This window comes from Heterocephalus glaber, unplaced genomic scaffold (assembly GCF_053883595.1).
Source record: "Heterocephalus glaber isolate CG9 unplaced genomic scaffold, H.glaber_assembly_v1.0 deba00001460, whole genome shotgun sequence".
In the NCBI taxonomy this organism is placed as follows: Eukaryota; Metazoa; Chordata; class Mammalia; order Rodentia; family Bathyergidae; genus Heterocephalus; species Heterocephalus glaber.
The window spans coordinates 13,504,708-13,524,291 of record NW_028258307.1 but is presented as its reverse complement, the minus strand read 5'-3'; the positions used below and the strand labels follow the sequence as shown (position 1 = coordinate 13,524,291).

The 19,584-nt window shown below is 37.1% G+C and overlaps 1 protein-coding gene and 1 pseudogene across 4 annotated transcripts in view; one reads left to right on the top strand and one right to left on the bottom strand.

The window, feature by feature from the left end:
• Positions 1-19,584, top strand: part of Marchf1 (membrane associated ring-CH-type finger 1) — a 1,027,787-nt gene that overhangs the window by 74,500 nt on the left and 933,703 nt on the right. The window lies entirely within an intron of this gene.
• On the bottom strand, positions 988-1,661 carry LOC101724065 (PRELI domain-containing protein 1, mitochondrial pseudogene; annotated as a pseudogene).

The following is a 19,584-nucleotide window of genomic DNA, read 5'->3' as shown; positions in this document are numbered from 1 at the left end:
CCAAAGATTAAAACTAGACCTGTATCTCTCACCATGCACTAAACTAAAATCAAAATGGATTAAAGATCTAAATATTAAAATAGAAACTCTGAACCCATTGGAACAGAGGTTAGGTAGAACCCTTGAAGACATTGGTGTAGGAAAAGATTTTATGAACAAAACCTCAGTTGCCCATGAACTAGCACAAACAATCAATGAGTGGGATCTCTTCTTATTAAAAAGCTTCTGGACAGCAAGAGAAACCACCAGCAGTGTGAAGAGACAACCCACAATGTGGGAAAAAATCTTCACCTGCTCTTCCTCAGACAAAGGTCTACTATCTCAAATCTATAAAGAACTTTAAAAGATCAGACCTCCCAAATTTAAAGACCCAATCCAAAAATGGCCATCTGAAATGAACAGACATTTCTCAGACCGAGAAGCTTTTTAATAAGAGATCTAATCACATTTGTTTATTTTTACTTTTGTTACTTGCGCCTTGGGATCTTATGTAAAAATTCATTGCCTATACCAATATCATTAAGTGTTTCTCCTATGTTTTCTTGTAGTAAAATCGTTTAGGTTTTTGATCCATTTGTAATTAATTTTTTAAATTCAACAAATATTTATTGAATGCCTGTTATGTGCTAGATATTGTTCTAGGTACTTGGGTCACAGAGAATAAAATAAAGAGCCCTGCAATTGTGGAGCTTACAGGCTGTCATTTACTTCCACTTGACCTGTATTCTGCCTGTGACCTTGGCCAAATCTCTGCACCTCTCTGCATCTGCCATCAGCTGCCCAATAGGGGAATAAACAGGATGGGCTCAAATGTGGATACTCTGGTGGACTGCAGATGCTTATGGGATACCTGCCCAACCCACCATCCAGACAGCACAGAGGGCTAGAAGTTGATTTTTAATAAAGTACAATGGGAAGAGGGCAGCGGGAGCAGAGCCATGCTGGCTGGTGACCTGTGGTGGTACTGGTGGTAGGGGCCTACACCAGCTACACGAACTGCTGCTGTTGCTGCTGTTGCTTGGTGGCAGCCTTGCTGGCGAGGTCTTTGGTCTTCTCTGTAGTTGCCAGCATGGACTCCTTTGCCTTCTCCTTGACTTCCTTGGCTGTCTCAATAAGTGTGTTATAAGGGGCTTCACCTTGCAGCTTGGCCAAGATGTATTCAAAACCCTTCATGGTCTTGGTCACATTACTTTTAAACCCGGCGAGGCCAAATTCCTGGACAGCTCTGGAGACACTAAATAAGCTAGAGGAGACCCAGGCTTCCTGGCAGATTTCAGTCCAGCCACTGTTGTAGGAGTTCACACAGTAAACACATCATTCCTCCATCACCATCAGCTAGGCATGGTCTGATTTTGTGGGTTCACTATAGAATTCTCTAGGATGTACACTGAGTGAGCAATGTTGGCAGGAAACAGTCGCTCTGCCCAGAGGGGCATCCTGTTGGTATTGGGCATGAGTCTCTGGGACAGGAGCTTCTGATCAGGGGTCACCTCTTGGTGTGCTATGTCTTCAGTCAAGACATGTTTCCTGTAGGGATTCCGGTACCGCTGCCGAAAGGCAGCCAACACTTGGTCCCAAGTACTACCGTGCACGCTGTGGCCCAGGAAATACTTCACCATGGTCCCGGCCTGGGTGAGCTCAGTACCAGTGCAGCATCAAGGACGCGGAGCCCGGAGGGCACGACACACACCTGCCAGGTTCCCAGCTCAGTCTCCAACTCGCCTGGCCCAAGTCGCTACCTCCACCATGAGGGGATATTACAGCCGCACGGCACTTCTGGCGAGGCGGCCCAGTATCCACAGCTTCCAGCGCCTCGCGCCACGTCCATTTGTAATTAATTTTTGTATATGGTAAAAGGATCTGGTTTCCTTCTTTTACATATGCATATCCAATTTTGCCAGCATTCTTTATTAGAGAGACTGTTTTCTCCCTTGAATATCTTGTGCATTTGTCAAAAATCAGTTAGATGTGTGAGGATTAATTTCTGGATTCTGTATTCTGTTCTAGTGGTTTATGTGTCTGTTTTTATGCCAGAAACATGCTGTTTTAGTTATGTGGCTTTGTAGCACATTTTAAAGTCAGATATAGTGATGCTTCCAGTGTTTTTATTTTATTTTTTTGTACCGGGATTAACTCAGGATTTCATGCTTGCCAGGCAGGCATTGTTCTGCTGAACTAAATCCCCAGCAAATTTTTTTAGTTCTTATTTCCTCCTCAGGATCAGTTTGGCTATTCTGGATTTCTTGTGGTTCCATATGAATTTTTGGATTGTTTTTCTACTTCTGTGAAGAAAGTTGTTGGCATTTTGATGAGAAGTGCATTGACTCTACACATTGCTTTAGGTAATACAGTCATTTGAACAATATTGATTCAGGATATCTTTCCATTTTTTTGTGTCATCTATAATTTCTTTCATCAATGCTTTATACTTTTTATTGTACAGACGTGTGACCATTAAACCTCATGTGTCAGCTACATTGGATTAACATATGCCTACCAGATTAAAAAAGTAAGCTCCTGGGTGTCCCTCTGGGTCATGGAGTCTCTTGGGTATTATATATGGTTCCTTACTCTCTAGCATTTGTTCCCCTAGTTTGCTTCCTGATTGCCATGAACTAATAAGCTTTGCTTCATCATGCTTTTCTGCCATGGGATTTCTACCTTAGAGACTGCATACCATGTCTAGAAACTCCTGAAACCATGAGCTAAACCAAAATTTTTCGTTTTTAAGTTCTGGGTGTCAGATATTTTGTGTTAGCAATGGGAAAGTGACTAAGACAAGATGGTTATTTAAACCTGGAAAATAAAGAGCTCTCTTTTTGGATTACTAAGTTTAGGCAGGATATCCAACTTTCAGTCTGTTCACCTTGATGTTGTCACTTGACTCAATGTATTGAGAAGAGGGCAGATCTTGAAATTGGGTGTCTGTCACTTACATCAACTGAATAACAGTTCTCTTTACTTGCTTGCTTTGTGATTTGTAAGAGTGAACAAACTTTTTCTATAAAGGCCTAGAAAATAAATACTTTAAGGTTTGCAAGCTATGTGATTTCTGTACCAACCATTCAACTCCACTGTTGCAGTGCAAGAGTAGTACCAGACAACTGGTAAACAAAGGATCACAGTGATGTTCCAGTTCAACTTCATTTACAAAATCAGGTGGTGGCCTGGCTGTGGCCCTCAGGCTGCGTTCAGGAAATCTGCATTGTAGTAAACCATATGGACTGAGGAGAAACTCTTGTAAAAATATCGAGCAGACAGATGTTGTGCATGTCTTTCAGTAAGTTCAAGGCCAGCCTGGGCCACATAGTGAGTTCAAGGCCAGTCTGAACTACCTAGTGAGACACTGTCTCAAAAAGCAAAACAAAACAAGAAACAAATCTAAGCTTTAAAAGTCCTTTTGCTGAACTCTCAGGGAAAGTATTCTATAGAATGAGTTTTACAAGAACAACTGTTTGTAGGCTTATTTTGACTCAGGTGTCATGTGAAGATAATATAAAGTAAGTTGATAAGAACTAAAAGAAAAATCTACCATGATTCTCTTAATTTAACAAATGATAAGGAAGTCTAAGAATAACTCTTGCAGAGATTACAAAATAAATGTAACCGATTTGTCAATGCCAAATGCTAGATGGGATCAATTTAGATCACTACAATCTAAAAGTCTACTAAGTAGAATGAATTATCCAGTCCATTAACTTAGGAATTGGCTAATGTTGTGAGAACTTCTCTAGCTATTGATACTCTCATTTGCATCTTGGCCAATAGAAAGATAACTTGACATTGGAATTAATATCTTCAATCTTAAAAATAATATGAAACAAAAATGTTAATTCTTATTTCTGAGACACACAGTTTGCCATTTGAATTTACTGTTAAAAATCTATAATACTGAAGGTTACAACCAGATCATATAATAGGAGTTTCCAGGGGCCCTCCTGTGACAGGAACATCAATTGCAACAATTGTATCTTCACAAATATACTTTTACAAAGCTAAAGAATCCAGATGAAAGATTAAAGCATCTGGGTGTAGCAGAGAAATGAGAAAAAATTTTGAAGAAGACAGGAAGGACAGTATTATCTGCATTACCCCTCCACAAGCTCTATCAACAGAGTGGAAAGACAGCCTCCCTGCCTGGGGAAGGAAAGTGAAGTTAGAACCCAACTTTGGGTCAGATATCAACAGTGTGCCCCCCTCAGTTAACCCTGGTGCTAGGCCAGGCCTTTGTCTTTGGGCTGTAGGCTGATGTCAGTGGCCCCAGGTCCACGCTCACCAAACTACCAAGATAGTCCTCAACTCTAGGCTCCACACTTGCCATGGTGTTCGCTGACCCCTGCAAACCCGGGCTCCATACGGTCTCCTACAGACCCAGCCTCTACAGAGTGAAGATCCAGGCTTGTTCTATGGCCTGAATTGGGGACCCAAGCCTGCCTCAATCTTAGGCTGGTTTCAGAGACTCAGATCATCTATGATTTTCCAAAATGATCATTGTAAGGAAGCTCAGTGAGAAAATGGACACCTAAATGAAGGGAAAGCTCAAATGGGAAGCTCAAGGAGATAGAAACCATAAAAGGAATCAAACAAATTCTGGTATTGAAGATCACAATAACCAAACTGAAAGGTGAGCTATTACCTAATGATACCTGTTAAGATGCTATCATCAGAAGCACAAAAGGTAATATGTGTTGGGAAAAAGAAAAAAGGGGACCCTTGTATCCTGTAGATATGAATAATACAACTATTATGGAAAATAGTATAGAGGTCTTTCAAAATATTAAAATAGAACTACTTGCTATGTGATCCAAAAATTCTACTTCTGGGTGTGTATCTAAAGAAAATAAAGTGTCTCAAAGAAATATTTGCACTCTGAAGTTCCTTGATGGATTATTACAATAGCCAAGTTAGAGATAAAACCTAAGCATTTATTGGTAGATGAATGAAGGGGATATAATTCAGCCTTAAAAAAAAGACATCATGCCCTGTGTATATCATGGATGAACTTGGAGGATATTATGCTAAGTGAGATAAATCAGATGCAGAAAGACAAATGCTTCATGATCTTATATATGAAATACAAAAAGTCAAACTCAGAGAGTAAAATAATGGTTGCCAGTAGTGGGGAAGAGGGGGGAATTGGAGATTTTGATAAAAGAGAAATGTGTTTCAGTTATGCAGGATGAGTAATTTCTGAAAATCTAGTGAACAGCATGGTGGCTGTAGTTAAGAATACTGTTTGGTATACTGAAATATGCAAAAAAGTAGATCTTAAGTATTCTCACCACACACAGGTAATTAAATGAGATGATGGTTATGCTAATTAGCTTGACAGTGGTAATTTCTTCACAATGCATATATATATATATATATATCAAAACATCATATTGTAAACTTCAAATATACACCTTTTATTTTTCAATTACACCTCAATAAAGCTGAAGGGATATGAATTTATAATGATACTGGGTAAATAAATAAACATTAGCCACACAAGTAGTTTGAGAAAGACCAGGCAGTTTGCCAAGTAAGGAAAAAAAAACCCCTAAAATCAAATGTAAGAAAAGTTTGTCATATTATGTATGCTATTTTATTACTATTTCATCTGGTTTTAAGTTTGGGTTGAGGCACAGAAGCTATGAGAATATTGGTTCTACACTATACTTGTGTTTTTGTGACATAAATGATAAGTAGACTGACCGGGTCTGGGAGGTGTTAGGATTATGAGTGGAGTGGTGAGGTATAATGGAAATAAAAGAAGCAGTGTGCTTGACAGCTTAAATAAGATTCTTACAGGTTCAATGATGAATGTGAAATTAATAAGAAATGTTTGTTAAAGATAACAAGAAAGCATGCAAAGCCTGATTTAATGACTCCGTGCTTCTAGAAAGAGGAGTGTAGTGGCCAGCATATGACAGCTTCAACATTCCTTCCTTCTGTTATTCATACCCTGTAATTCCTTCCCACAGTGAGGGGGCACTGACCTATATGACCTATAGAAAATGGCAGAAATGACAATATGGGACTTTTGCAGCTAGATACTAAAAGGCATTGTTAGCATCTGATTTTTTCCTCTGTCTCTGTGATTGTTCTTTCTGTGAAAACCCAGCTGCCATTCCATGAGGACACTCAAGTAGCACTTCACAGATGCCCTTGTGTAGGGAAAATGAAGCCCTTCCACCAAAAGTCAGTAGCAACTTGTCAGCCATGTGAGTAGGCCACTTGGTTAAGGAGATTTTCCAGTCCAAGTTTGCCTTTCAGTGCTGCAATTCCAGTGTCATCTGACTAGCTACATGAGATCCCAAATCAGAACTGTCCAGCCAAGCCACTTGGAGGTTTTTGACCCACAGTAGTCGAGATAGACAGAAAACAAACATTGTTATTTTAAGCCACCATGTTTTGATGTGATTTGTTATATACCATTAATACCTAGAGGAAAAACATATATTGTATTGTAGTTACTTCATCCTGATTTGTGGGAAGCTTCTAGTAATGGAGAAGAGGGTAAATCTTCAGATCAGGAATGGAGCATGAAGAATTCTCACTGTTCTCCTAGGGGTTGGATCTGCTGTGAATTTTAGCATTCAGAATCAAGAAAATCACAGATGATTGAATATTTTAAAATAAGCATTCATAGTCAGCACAAGGGAATGAACATTCAATATAGGCACACAGATTTATTAATCATACTAGAATTAGTTACTGAGTATGCTCAAGGCATAAAGAAATAAAAATTATAGCTGTAACATAGAATAAATATGGAAGATAGTAGGCAAAAACCAAAAAAATATAAAATGATGAGCAGTATTATTATGGACTATCCTTGAATAGTACAGAAGTTCACAGCACATGGAAATCACAGTAGCTTAGTAAAATCATATGAAATTTATGAAAAGGCTAAGACTTGAACTGTCTTGAAGATAAATGTGATTGGAAGAAAATATAACAGTTGAATAAGAGTCCATCTACTTAATATAAAGAAAAAATCATCTCCAGTTTGTAAAGAATAAAGGAAAATATGGTAAAATAGAAATGGAAGATCAAACTAAGTGAGTTGTATGTAGGTATTTGAAAATGTTTGAGTCCCTAGATTAATTTGGGCAGAGAGAATTGGGAGGACTAAGACTGAGTCCAGAGTGTCTGGTCACCCTTTTCTCCACCCACTTCCTTCCAACTTAGTGTTATTCCACAATTCACTGACACTCAGTTCCTTTTTTCCCCTCAGTTTTATTTCTAGCTCTGTTTCTTTTTGGTTAGTTTCTCTTACAGTGTCTTCATAATCACTAATTTTTTCTTATGTAGTATCTAATCTTCTGCTAACTTCTTATATGTTTTTCCCATGTTTTTCTCTCCAGAAGTTTGATCTAGGTCTTTGCAATATATGAGGTATTCCACACTTCTTATTATGCTCATGCTTTCCTCTACCTTTTTTTCCATTCCTGCTTTGTATGTTTGTAATTTCTGATTGAACGGTAGATGAGACGTTGTAAATTTTACCTTGTTGGGTGCCAGGATTTTTACTGTATATTTCTTTAAATATTTTGACTTTGTTCTAGGATGAAATTAAATTACTTGAAAACACTTTGTCTCTTTCAAGTCTTACTTATGAGCTTTGTTAGACACGTCCAGAGCAGCCCCTGATCCTGGGCTAATGTGATCCCACTACAATCTTATGGCACATTATTCCTCTGAAGACTTTCTTTGATGTTCTATGTGATACAAAGCCTTTCTAGTATGGCTGATATGAATATGAACTGCTCCTGGTCCTCTTGAGCTTTGGATTTGTCTGCTTCATTTCAGTGGTTGTTTCTTCAGCCTTGGTAGTCTTCTCAAGACATGTAGCACTTGGTATTCACACAAGGGTTCCAGTGGAACCTCTGCTAGCTCTTTCACTGTGCCTCTCTTCCTGCTACATTTCCATGTTTACAATTCGAGCCACCTTGGCCCTTCTGAACTCTGAACTCTCTTGCTTCAACTCAAAGAAACCACCAGACTCTGTTTGGGTTTCTCTACCCGGTATCTGCTGCAGCCCCAAATTCCTTTCCAGGAAGTTAGTGCCACATTCTTAGACCTCGCCTTCTTTCTTTCTTTTTCTTAGTACTTTCTGTTGTTCAGTGCATTAGAACAATTGTTTTAAAAATTATGCTCAGTCTTTTAGTTATTTCATGTGAGTGGAGGTGAATCTAAAGCTCTTTTTTCTTCAGTGGAGGAATGTCGTAGTTCTAGAGCAGAGATTTTGATGGGATGTGGGAAGAAACTTTCTTGTGATATTATTTTATACTTAGGGAAGGAGTTAAGAGTGTACTATAAAATAATTTTCTGTAAAAGTAAAATAAATTTTTATATTTTCCTAAATGTATTGATTCTTGACTTTCATTTTTCATGTAAACTATTAAGACAATTATAATTGGACATGATTTACATTCTTAAGTAAATTTAATTTTCTGTTTTAGTATGTCCTAATAGTATTATTGAAGAAAATGTGTTTTTTGTTTTTCATTTAAAAAGCTTTTGTATTTTTAAGAATACAATGCTTAAAATGTTTGCATTAATAGTATTGTTTCTTTTAGAAATATTCCCTTTAGATAAAATCCTATTCCTTACATTCTTACCCCTAAAACTATTGATTTACCGTATACTTTATGGCATATAGTTATATCCTTTCAACAAGAATTCCTGCATTAATTGTGTGAAACTATGTATAATCTCAAGCCTCTCCAGGAATTAATATCTTTGAGATGCAAGTAAAATCAAACATTTTTGTAGACCAATTCCAATAACTCTCAGAGCTACTTTTCACATTCAAGCAGTGTCTGAAAACATTTCTCAGCTATATTTGGGAATCCAGAAAGACATATTTATGCCTGTAAACCAGTATTATGTCAATGAATTAATCTGTAGTTCATATACAGCACCCACCACCTTTGACATCCACTGTGTATAAAGTCATTCTGCTAACATGGCTGATGGCACAGGTAGTAAAAACAACACAGTCCTTGCCAAGGAGATTGTCTCATGGTTTTTAGAGCAATTGTGTGGTGTTCTATCAACTTCAAGGCTTTATGTCTCTGATCATGGTGGACCAATCTGGTTTAAAGGTGTTTAGTGGAGAATAGACATAAATTCTCATAATTATCCTTTTCCTTTCTCTCCCAGAGATCCTTGAGAAAGATCAGTCTACCCCTGAAGCTAAAAAATAACCTCCTCTAGTAAAATATGCAAGCTATGTACTGAAAGAGGACAGGTGGTGTTTCCACCTACAAGTCAAATTGCCAAGGTACTTTTAGAGAATAGATACCAGCAAAACTTTGAACAAACATAATGTTTCCAGTCTCTACTAAAACATGAAAAGTTAAGGTCTGTTTTTAAAAATCAAGGTATATACAATATGGTCACAAAATATGGTGAATGTTCAAATTAAAAAATTTATTACAGTAAAAAGCATGAATACCCCCCAAATACTCCTCCTCACTTTAAACACACTTATTCCATCATTCTTGCCATTTTCTGAAGTTCTGAAAGTCCTCTTTCATGAATGTCTTTTAGTTATGCCATCCTGGCTGCCTTGATGTCCTGAAATGATTTAAAATGTTTACCTTTCATGGTCATTTTGACATTGTGGAAGAGCCAGAAGTCACATGGTGCTGGATCTGGTGAATAAGGTGAATGAAGATGCAATGTAATGTTTTTATTTGACCTAAATTGTCATAAATGTTTCGAATTGTAATTGTGTGGACTCATTAAATGAGTCATTTTCTACATCTAGATTGTATAGTTTTCTTATTTTCCTGAACAAATGATTCACTGTGCTTTACATATATTAGCCTATCTAAACTTCATAACAGTCTTATGTATCAGGTATATTCTTATTTCCACCTTATAACTTGCCTAAATTTCCATAACTAGGAAGTAGAATAGCTGGATAAGACCCATGTTAGTCTTACCATGATATTTTACCACTCTGGAGAGGGAGTTAATGTTGGCAAGATTTTGTGTGTTGGTATAGTTTTTCTTTAAATTGGCATAGACACATCTATTTAAATTCATTATAATCTCTCATGCTCTATCATAAAAGAGTGAATCATGCACATTCTTTAATGGATATATTACTAATCCTATGTCAACTGATTCTCTTGTTTAAAACAAATAATTCTTTGCATTCATTCAATTCTGTATATTAGAACTAAGAGGATAGAGTGGGAATAGTTGTTGGGGCATTTTGCACTCTATTGTGATATGGGTAGAAGTGGTACTCTGGTGTCAGGGGCAGCTCTGAGTGGCTGATGATCCATTACAGTGTTCTGTAAACTTAGCTAGGAAGTGGACTCCTAGTGGAAGAATCTTGCCTGCAGCTGTCCCTTGTCCTCAACTTATGCACCTCTCTGTAATTATAATTGAAAGGACTCTTTAATTCTGGTTCTTCACATCAAACAGCAAGTTCATGTCTTGTGTTCATCATTGGTGGGTGGTAAAAGTCAAGCTATGGAAGAAAAGGGAGAAGGTATTGGAGAGGGCGCTGCTAAAGCAAGGTGGACCATTCAGATTTGTGGAGAGTGCTGCAGGGTGTAGCCTGGGGGTCCTGAATGTCTGTGGTGGTGAAATGGTCAGAACAGGGATAAAGGTGAAGAATGAAAGACAGAAGTACTGATGATGCTTATTTCAATATTTCACTTTGTTCACAGAGGAATTCTGGGGACTCTGTGCTATAAATTCCATAATCTTCCCTGTAGCTGTTTCCAAATATTTTAATCCCAAACAATGTTGATATGTCCCCTGAATATCTTTGATAGTCACTTTCTTTTTTGCTATCTTCTTTAATGCCATGTTAATTTAGAGCTAGATTTTAATTTTTCTAGCTTCTCGGTAGTTCATTGAGGCCTCATTTTGAAATATTGATATTAAAATTTCTTTTTTAAGTCATTTCATTAAATAGGCACCAAGTCTTAATGAGTAAGTTATTTTACACTTTAAAATTTGACTATTTTATAAACAAACTATACTGAAGCAGCTGAGAAATGGCTTCTACAGAATCCTTTGCAGTGAACAATTACAGACTGCATAATAACCTTTGTGTCATGGGGTAGGTTGGGGAAGTAACATTTCCCTGTCTGTGAACAGGGCCATTCCTTCTGTTTGTGACCATGTTAAATGCCACAGCTGTGGCAAAGCTTTCAGAAAGCTCAGCTTTCCTGCTTGGTAAGACTTTTAACTGTGGGATTCTCTATAACCGGGCTTAATTCCAACTCGATCTATCACCTATTGAGTATATTTAGACTCACTACTGAATACATAGATTCTAGTTCCTTTTTTCTGTGATGTTTTTAATTCTTAAGCAGTTTGACATATTAAGGGTAAGGTACATATTACTACATGTTTATTTTCTTTTGTGATTATAAGAAAACTAAGTGGTTTCTTAATGATAAATTGGATGAATGCTTGTCTGTCTTCAATTTGTGGTCACATTTGTCCTTGTATACTACATGCAATAAACATATAACCAGGCTCTAACATGACACCTCCATATCTATGTGAGTAACCACGTGTGGCAGACGTGAAAATTAGCCACCCTAACCCTCTTAAAGAAAAGAGGGTGCCTGGCTGACAGATTTCTGCTGCCCACTTCAGGTCTGCCTCAGATTCTGAGCAAGGTGAAACCAGAGGAGAACCCAGCCAGTGGCTGAACTAGACTGTAAAACAAGGGCCTGGCTATTTCCACTCAAATGTGGTTCCTTTAAGGTTTGCCTCTGTGCTTCCTCGGGTGGAGATGTCTGATCTGCACTGCTGCCTCAGAGCTCCCTTGTCAATCCCGATTCTTCTCTTGGACTTTCCCAGATCACACCCCTCCCCTATAAACCTTTCATTCACTTAACTCTGTGGCTCTGCCTTCAGTGTCCACTTCCTAAAGTCAAGCCTCAAATGCCAATGTGTGGTTGTAAAGTTCACTTGTAATGCTTTGCTTATCAATTCTGTTCTCCAGTTTTCCACTAGAAGTGTGGGATGAGTAGAAAAGATAGTATAATTCCCTTCTAGGAGGCCTGCTATTATTGGCATCTGCACCGGGCCTTCTGGTTTTAAGAAGAGAGTGAAGCTGTTCCTATAAATACATCTATCCTTTCTTGGACTTGACTTTAATGCTTCAAAATGAGGGTGGGCGTTTGCAGTCCATTAAACTCAAATTTAAGCACCATCTTGTCCTTTTCATTAAAAAAAAAAATCAAGCCTACGTTTCCAGCCTGATAAAGTAGACTGCTGCTAATTGCTCATTTTCATAAAGAAAGTAACTCGTAATCATATAAGCTTCAGCTGTTAAAAAATGTTGCTTCGGTAACTGTTATACATGCCTGCTCTAATGAACTCCACTTCTCTATGTGCTATGAGATTCATTTGGGTCATTGAAAGCCAATTCTATGAACATTTAAACATGCAAGATACTGTTAGTACTCTATCCTGTGGCCTCTAAACTTTAAACTAGTACTGGAATGGTTTTATTAGGTTAATTGGCTCATATATGCAATTCCTAATTACCAAGTATATGTAGTATAGAAGAGAAAAAAGATAAAATATCACTCTTGTAGAATACAATAAAGCTATTTATAGCTTCAGTTGGCTAACTATTGAGAAATTGTAATGGGAAAACTTTTACCTGGACTATTTTTATTCTTTGGTTTTGTAAACAGATAGGGTGTTAACCCCATAAAATAATTGAAAGACTGGATCTGAAGTGAACATCTTGAGATTCCTACCCACTTGTTATGCAAAGATGACATCATTTAATTTGCCTTAGACCTGATAGAGGTGTTGGCTTCAAGAGGCTGCTGTGATCATCTATGGGAGGATGTGTTTGAGAACACTGTGTGAGCCCCCCATGGTTTATACTGGGTTGAAATGTTATTTTTTCCTATATGATCAAATTGAGAAAAAAAGAACTGACCTATTTTGAGGAAACTCATTAGGCATTTTGCAGGAAAAATGAGGCAAACATGTTACTATCAAAGCATCATCATCCTACAAGCAGAAGCCAAAGGATGGCTTGGAAGGGTATTGAATAACTGGCTCAAGTGTATTATTTCCATACACTTGAGCTTTATCTGTAGGAGTGTGCACACACTAGTCTTTGTGCCATATCCATTTGGTAAGTGATCATGCATGTGTGGTTTTGAAATATAAATACACGTATATGCCTCTGTATTTGAATTTAAAAACTTTCTAATTTTTATATAGTATGCTTTTGCTCATATACTCATATATATCAAATTATTCCCTTCTTTCTCCTTTTTTCCCTCCTCTCTTTCTTTGTTTTTGATTTGAAATTTATTTATTCTTTTGGTGCTGGGCTTCAAACCTAGCCCTTATGCATGCTAAGCATGTGCTCTGCCACTGAGCTATATCGCAAGCCTCCATTCTCTGTCTTTTCCTTTCTTTATCGGTGAGAATTCCTACTTGAGCTAAATCATGAGTGACCACATCTGTAAAAAGTAACTATTTTTAACTGTTATATAAACTTTCAGAATATATGCATACATATACTCTCCTCTAGCTACTTTAAAAATATCAGAGAGTGGGTGGTTTAAACACTAAAAATATATTTCTCACAATCCTGGAAGCTGCGAAATCCAAGGTCAAGGTGCTGGCAGATTTGGTTCCCTGTGAAGGCCCTCTTCCTACCTTGGCTGTTTCCTTGTGGTGTCCTCATATGGAGAGAAGCCTGCCTCTCTCTTCTTAAAAAGTCCCTCATCTCATCTAGAGGGCTTTACTCTCATGACCTCACCTAATGTGAATCACCTCCCAGAGGCCTCAACTACTATTACCATCACAATAGGGATTAGGGTTTAATATTCAAATCAAGCCTATGTTTGAGGGAGGCATTTCAATCCACAGTCCAGTCCGGACACACACACATATGCGTGTACATATACATTTCTATAATATATGTACATACACATCTATATATATAACAATTTGAATCACATAGTAACAATTATTGATCAATATTATTTTTGATCAGTTTTAAATTTGAGTAATTTTCATTGTGTAAACAAAGCAATAACAACATTAAGGGAAATTTGATTAAACCAAAATAATGTTACTCATATAGTTTTATTAATTTTATTTTCCATGCAAATGCCTATTTTAGATAGTTATAATTGCACATATGCTTTTATTTTTCTTTAATTTTTTAACTTTTTAGTTATTTTATTGGTACATTTTAGGTATACAGTTCGATTACATTTATCATTGGGTGTTTGTACCTGTACATGATATATCTTGGTTCTTATTTTTTTCCCCATTACCTGTGCGCCCTTCACCCCCTCTGCCCTTCCCTATTTACATAGATTTCATTTCCTTTTTTTTTCTTTTCTCATAGTTTTTCCTTTCCCTCTTTTCCTTTCCTCTTCCCCTCCCTTCACTCCTTCGCCTTTAGGCCATTTTTTGTATTTCAAATTATCAATTATTCATTTTAATTATTTTAAGCCCTGTTTACACTATCAGTTTCTCACATTAGAGAAACTATTTGGTATTTCCACATGTGTGTCCTATTTATTTCACTTAAGAGTATGGCCTCGATATGCATCCATTTACCTATACATGACTCTAGTTTTTCATTCTTTATGGCTGAGTAGTACTCCATTTTATAAAAAAAAATATTTTCTTTATGCGGTTTCCAGTTGATGGGTACTTGGGCTGCTTCCAAGCTTTAGCTATTACAAACTGTGCTGCTATGAACATGGGTGCACATATATCACTGTGGTATGATTCTTTTAGTTCTCTTGGGAAGATACCCAGCAGGGGAATAGCTGGGTCAAATGGGACCTCTAGTCCTAGTTCTTTGAGGTATCTCCATACTGACTTCCACAGTGGTTGCACCAGTCTGTACTCCCACCAACAACAGAGAAGGGTTCCTTTCTCTCCACAACCCTGCCAGCATTTGTTATTTGTTGATTTCTTAATAGCAACCATTCTTTTTGGGGTGAGGTGGAATCTCAGTGTTGTTTTCATCTGCATCTCTCAAATGATGAGTGATGTTGAACATTTTTTCATATATTTCTTTGCTGCTTTTACTTCTTTGTCTGAGAAATGTCTGTTCATTTCAGATGCCCATTTTCGAATTGGGTCTTTGATTTGGGGGGTCTGAGTTTTTTCAGTTCTTAATATATTCTCGATAGTAGTCCTTTGTCTGAGGTACAACTGCTAAAATTTTTTCCCATATTGCAGGTTGTCTGTTAGCTGTTGGTGGTTTCTTTTGCAGTGCAGAAGCTTTTTAATAAGATGAGATCCCAGTTGTTGATTCTTTCTGCTAGTTCCCGAGCTGCTGAGGTTTTGTTTATGAAGTCTTTTCCTATGCCAATGTCTTCAAGAGTTCTACCTAACTTATCTTCCAGCAAGTTTAGTGTTTCTGTCTTAATATTTATATCTTTAATCCACTTTGATCTTAGTTTAATGCATGGTGATAGATATGGGTCTAGTTTTAATCTTTGGCAGGTTGAAATCCAGTTTTTCCAACACCATTTATTAAATAGGCTATCTTTCCTTCAATGATGGTGGTTGGCTCCTTTGTCAAAGGTGAGGTGGCTGAGCATGTCTGGAGTTGTATCTGCATCTTCTAATCTATTCCACTGATCCTCAGGTCTGTTTCTTTGCCAGTACCATGCTGATTTTATCACAGTAGCTTTGTAGTATAGTTTCAAGATGAGGATTGTGATACCCCAGCCATGTCTCTGTTACTTAGAATTGCTTTAGCTATTCTAGGTCTTCCATGGTTCCAAATGAATTTTTGGACTGTTTTCTCTAGTTCTGTGAAGTATATTGTTGGAATTTCAATTGACATTGCATTGAATCTATATAGTAGTTTTGGAAGTATGGCCATTTTCTCTATATTGGTTCTTCCTACCCAGGAGCAAGGGATGTCTTTCCATTTTCTTGTATCCTCTTTGATCTCTTTTTTCAGAGTGCTGTAGTTTTCAGTGTAAAGGTCTTTTGCTTCCTTTGTTAGACTGATTCCTAGATATTTCATTTTTTTGGATGCTATTGTAAAAGGGATTGTTTCCCTAATTTCTCTCTCAGTGAGTCTGTTATTTGTGTACAAGAAGGCTATTGTTTTTTGGGTGTTCACCTTATATCCAGTACTCTACTGAATCTGTCAATTAGGTCTAGATTTTTGACCGAGTTTTTTGGGTCTTCTATATAAGGTATCATATCGTCAGCAAATAATGACAGTTTAACTTCTTCCTTTCCTATCCTTATTCCTTTTATTTATTTCTCTTTTCTAATTTCTGTGGCTAATGTTTCCAGAACAATATTGAACAGGAGTGGTGATAGTGGGCATCCTTGTCTTGTTGCTGATTTTAGTGTGAAAGTTTTCAGTTTTTGACCATTTAGTATGATGTTGGCTGTTGGTTTTTCATAGAAAGCCTTAATCAGGTTAAGATAAAGAACTTCCTTCCAATTTTCTGTAGGGTTTTTATCATGAATGGGTGCTGGATTTTGTCGAATGCTTTTTCTGCATCTATTGAGATGATCATATGGTTTTTGTCCTTGACTCTGCTACCATGGTGTATTACATTTATTGATTTACAAATGTTGAACCATCCTTGCGTCCCTGGGATAAGTCCAACTTGGTCAGGGTATATGATCTTCTTAATGACCCACTGTATTCTGTTTTCCAGTATCTTGTTGAGGACTTTTGCATCTATGTTCATTAGGGAGATTGGCCTGTAGTTCTCTTTTTGGGTTGGATCTTTCCCTGGTTTTGGAATCAAAGTAACACTTGCTTCCAGGGATGAATTTGGAAGTATTGCTTTCCTTTCAATTTCCTTGATGAATTTAAAGAGTAATGGCATTAGTTCTTCTTTAAAAGTCTTGTAAAATTCAGCATTGAAGCCATCAGGACCTGGGCTTTTCTTTGTTGGTAAATATTTTATTACATTTTCAATTTCACTCATTTTAATTGGGGTGTTTAGAATTTCTATATCTTCTTCATTTAACTTCAGCAATTCATATGTATCTAGGAATCTACCCATTTCTTCTGTGTTTTCCATTTTATTGGAGTAGAGGTTCTCAAAGTAGGTATTGATGATCCTCTGGATTTCTGTTGGATCTGTTGTGACGTCACCATTTTCATTCTTAATTGCATGTATTTGTGCCTTTTCTTTCCTTTTTTTGATAAGGTTGGCTAAAGGTTTATTGATTTTATTTATTCTTTCAAAAAACCAAATCTTTGATTCATTAATTTTTTGTATCATTCTCTTAGTCTCCATTGCATTGATTTCTGCTCTGATCTTTATAATTTCCTCTCTTGTATGAGCTTTGGATTCATTATGCTCTTCTTTTTCTAGGAGCTTGAGGTTCTGCATTAGGTTATTTATTTGAGTTCTCTCTGTTTTTCTAACACGGGCATTCACTGCTATGAATTTCCCTCATAGAACTGCTTTCATTGTGTTCCATAGGTTCCTCTATGTTGTACTGTCATTGTCATTTACTTGTAGAGACTAATTTCTTCTTTAATTTCCTCTGTCACCCATTGGTTGTTCAGGAGGGTGTTATTCAATTTCCATGTGTTTTTGTGGGAGTTTTGTGGTTTCTTATGTTATTGACCTCCAATTTTATTGCATTACGGTCTGATAATATATAGGAGGTAACTTCAATTCTTTTACATTTACTTAGACATGCCCTATGCTAATATGTGGTCTGTTTTGGAGAATGACCCCTGTGCAGCCGAAATGAATGTGTGTTCTGATTTTATGGGGTGGAACACTCTATGAACATCCATTAAGTCCATTTGTTCAATAGCTTGGTTCAGTTCTAGAATTTCCTTGTTAACTTTTTGTCTAGATGATCTATCTATTTGTAATAGTGGGGTATTGATGTCTCCCACTACAATTGTATTCATGCTCATTTGGTTTTTCATGTCCATTAATATTTGTTTTGTATAGTTTGGGGCATTCATATTTGGTGCATATATATATTTAGGATTTTCATCTCTTCCTCTTGGATTGTTCCCTTCACAAGGATGTAGTGACCATTTTTGTTTCTCTTAATTAGTTTTGGTTTGAAACCTACTTTGTCTGCAAATAAGATTGCTACCCCTGCTTTCTTCTGGGTTCCTGTGGCATGGAGAACTGTTTTCCATCCTTTCACTTTCAGTCTATGAGTTTCTGTTTGAGTTAGGTGTGTTTCTTATATACAGCATATTGTTACATTTTCCTTTTTAATCCATTCTTCCAGTCTATTTCTTTGATTGGTGAATTGAGGCCATTAACATTGAGGGTTGTAATTGATAGATATTGATTTATCCTTGTCATGATGTTTTACTTTTGTTGGCTCTTTTATTTCTTATTTTTTTCCCCCTTTCCCTTTACAGTCTTACCTTGCCTGGTGGCTTCCCTCTGTTGGGCTTCATGGACTTGTGAGCTTCATTTCTTCTTTCTAGGATACTGTTTAGAATTGCTTGTAGTGCTGGTTTGGAGTTCATGAAATTTCTCAGATGTTCTTTTTTGTGGAAGTATCTAATTTCCCCATCGATTTTGAAAGATAATTTTGCAGGATACAACAGTCTAGGTTGGAAGTTATTTTCTTTTAGGGCTTGAAATACTTCACTCCAGGCTCTCCTTGATTTGAGAGTTTGTGTTGAGAAGTCTGCTGTGATTCTGATGGGTTTTCCTTTGTAGGTGACTTGTTTCTTTTCTCTAACTGCTTGTAGTATTTTCTTTTTCTGTTGGGTTTCTGGGATCTTGACTATTATATGTCTAGATGTAGATTTTTTTTTTCATGAAACTTCTCAGGTGTTCTTTCTTGTGGAAGTATCTAATTTCCCCATCGATTTTGAAAGATAATTTTGCAGAATACAACAGTCTAGGTTGGAAGTTATTTTCTTTTAGGGCTTGAAATACTTCACTCCAGGCTCTCCTTGATTTGAGGGTTTGTGTTGAGAAGTCTGCTGTGATTCTGACGGGCTTTCCTTTGTAGGTGATTTGTTTCTTTTCTCTAACTGCTTGTAGGATTTTGTTTTTCTGTTGGGTTTCTGGGATCTTGACTATATGTCTAGATGTAGATTTTTTTTTTTTATCATGGCTAGTTGGAGTTCTATATGCCTCACTTATCTGTATGTCCAATTCTCTACCTCTGTCTGGGAAGTTTCCCACTATTACTTCTGTGAACATTTTTTTTTATATCAATTGTACTTTCTCCTGTTTTTTCATGGACTCCTATCAGTCTTATGTTATTCTTTGCATCGTCTAGTAGTTGTTGGATTGATTTCTCGTAGTCCCTAACTATTTTTAAGAAATCTCTATTTTCATGGTCTCTAACCACGATCCTGTCTTCTATATCTGACATTCTATCTTCAGATTCCCTTAATCTGCTGTGGATACTTTCAACGGAGTTTTTGTTTTTTGTTTTTTGGTACTGGGGATTGAACTCAGGTCCTTGCACTTGTGCGGCAGGCAGTGAAACCACTGAGCTAAATCCCCAGCCCTCAATGGAGTTTTTGGTCTCCCGGATATGTGTTTGAATCTTTTTCATGGATTCCATTTCTTTCTTATGCTGGGTATTCATGGATTCCAGCATGTTTCTGAGCTCATCTATTTTTTT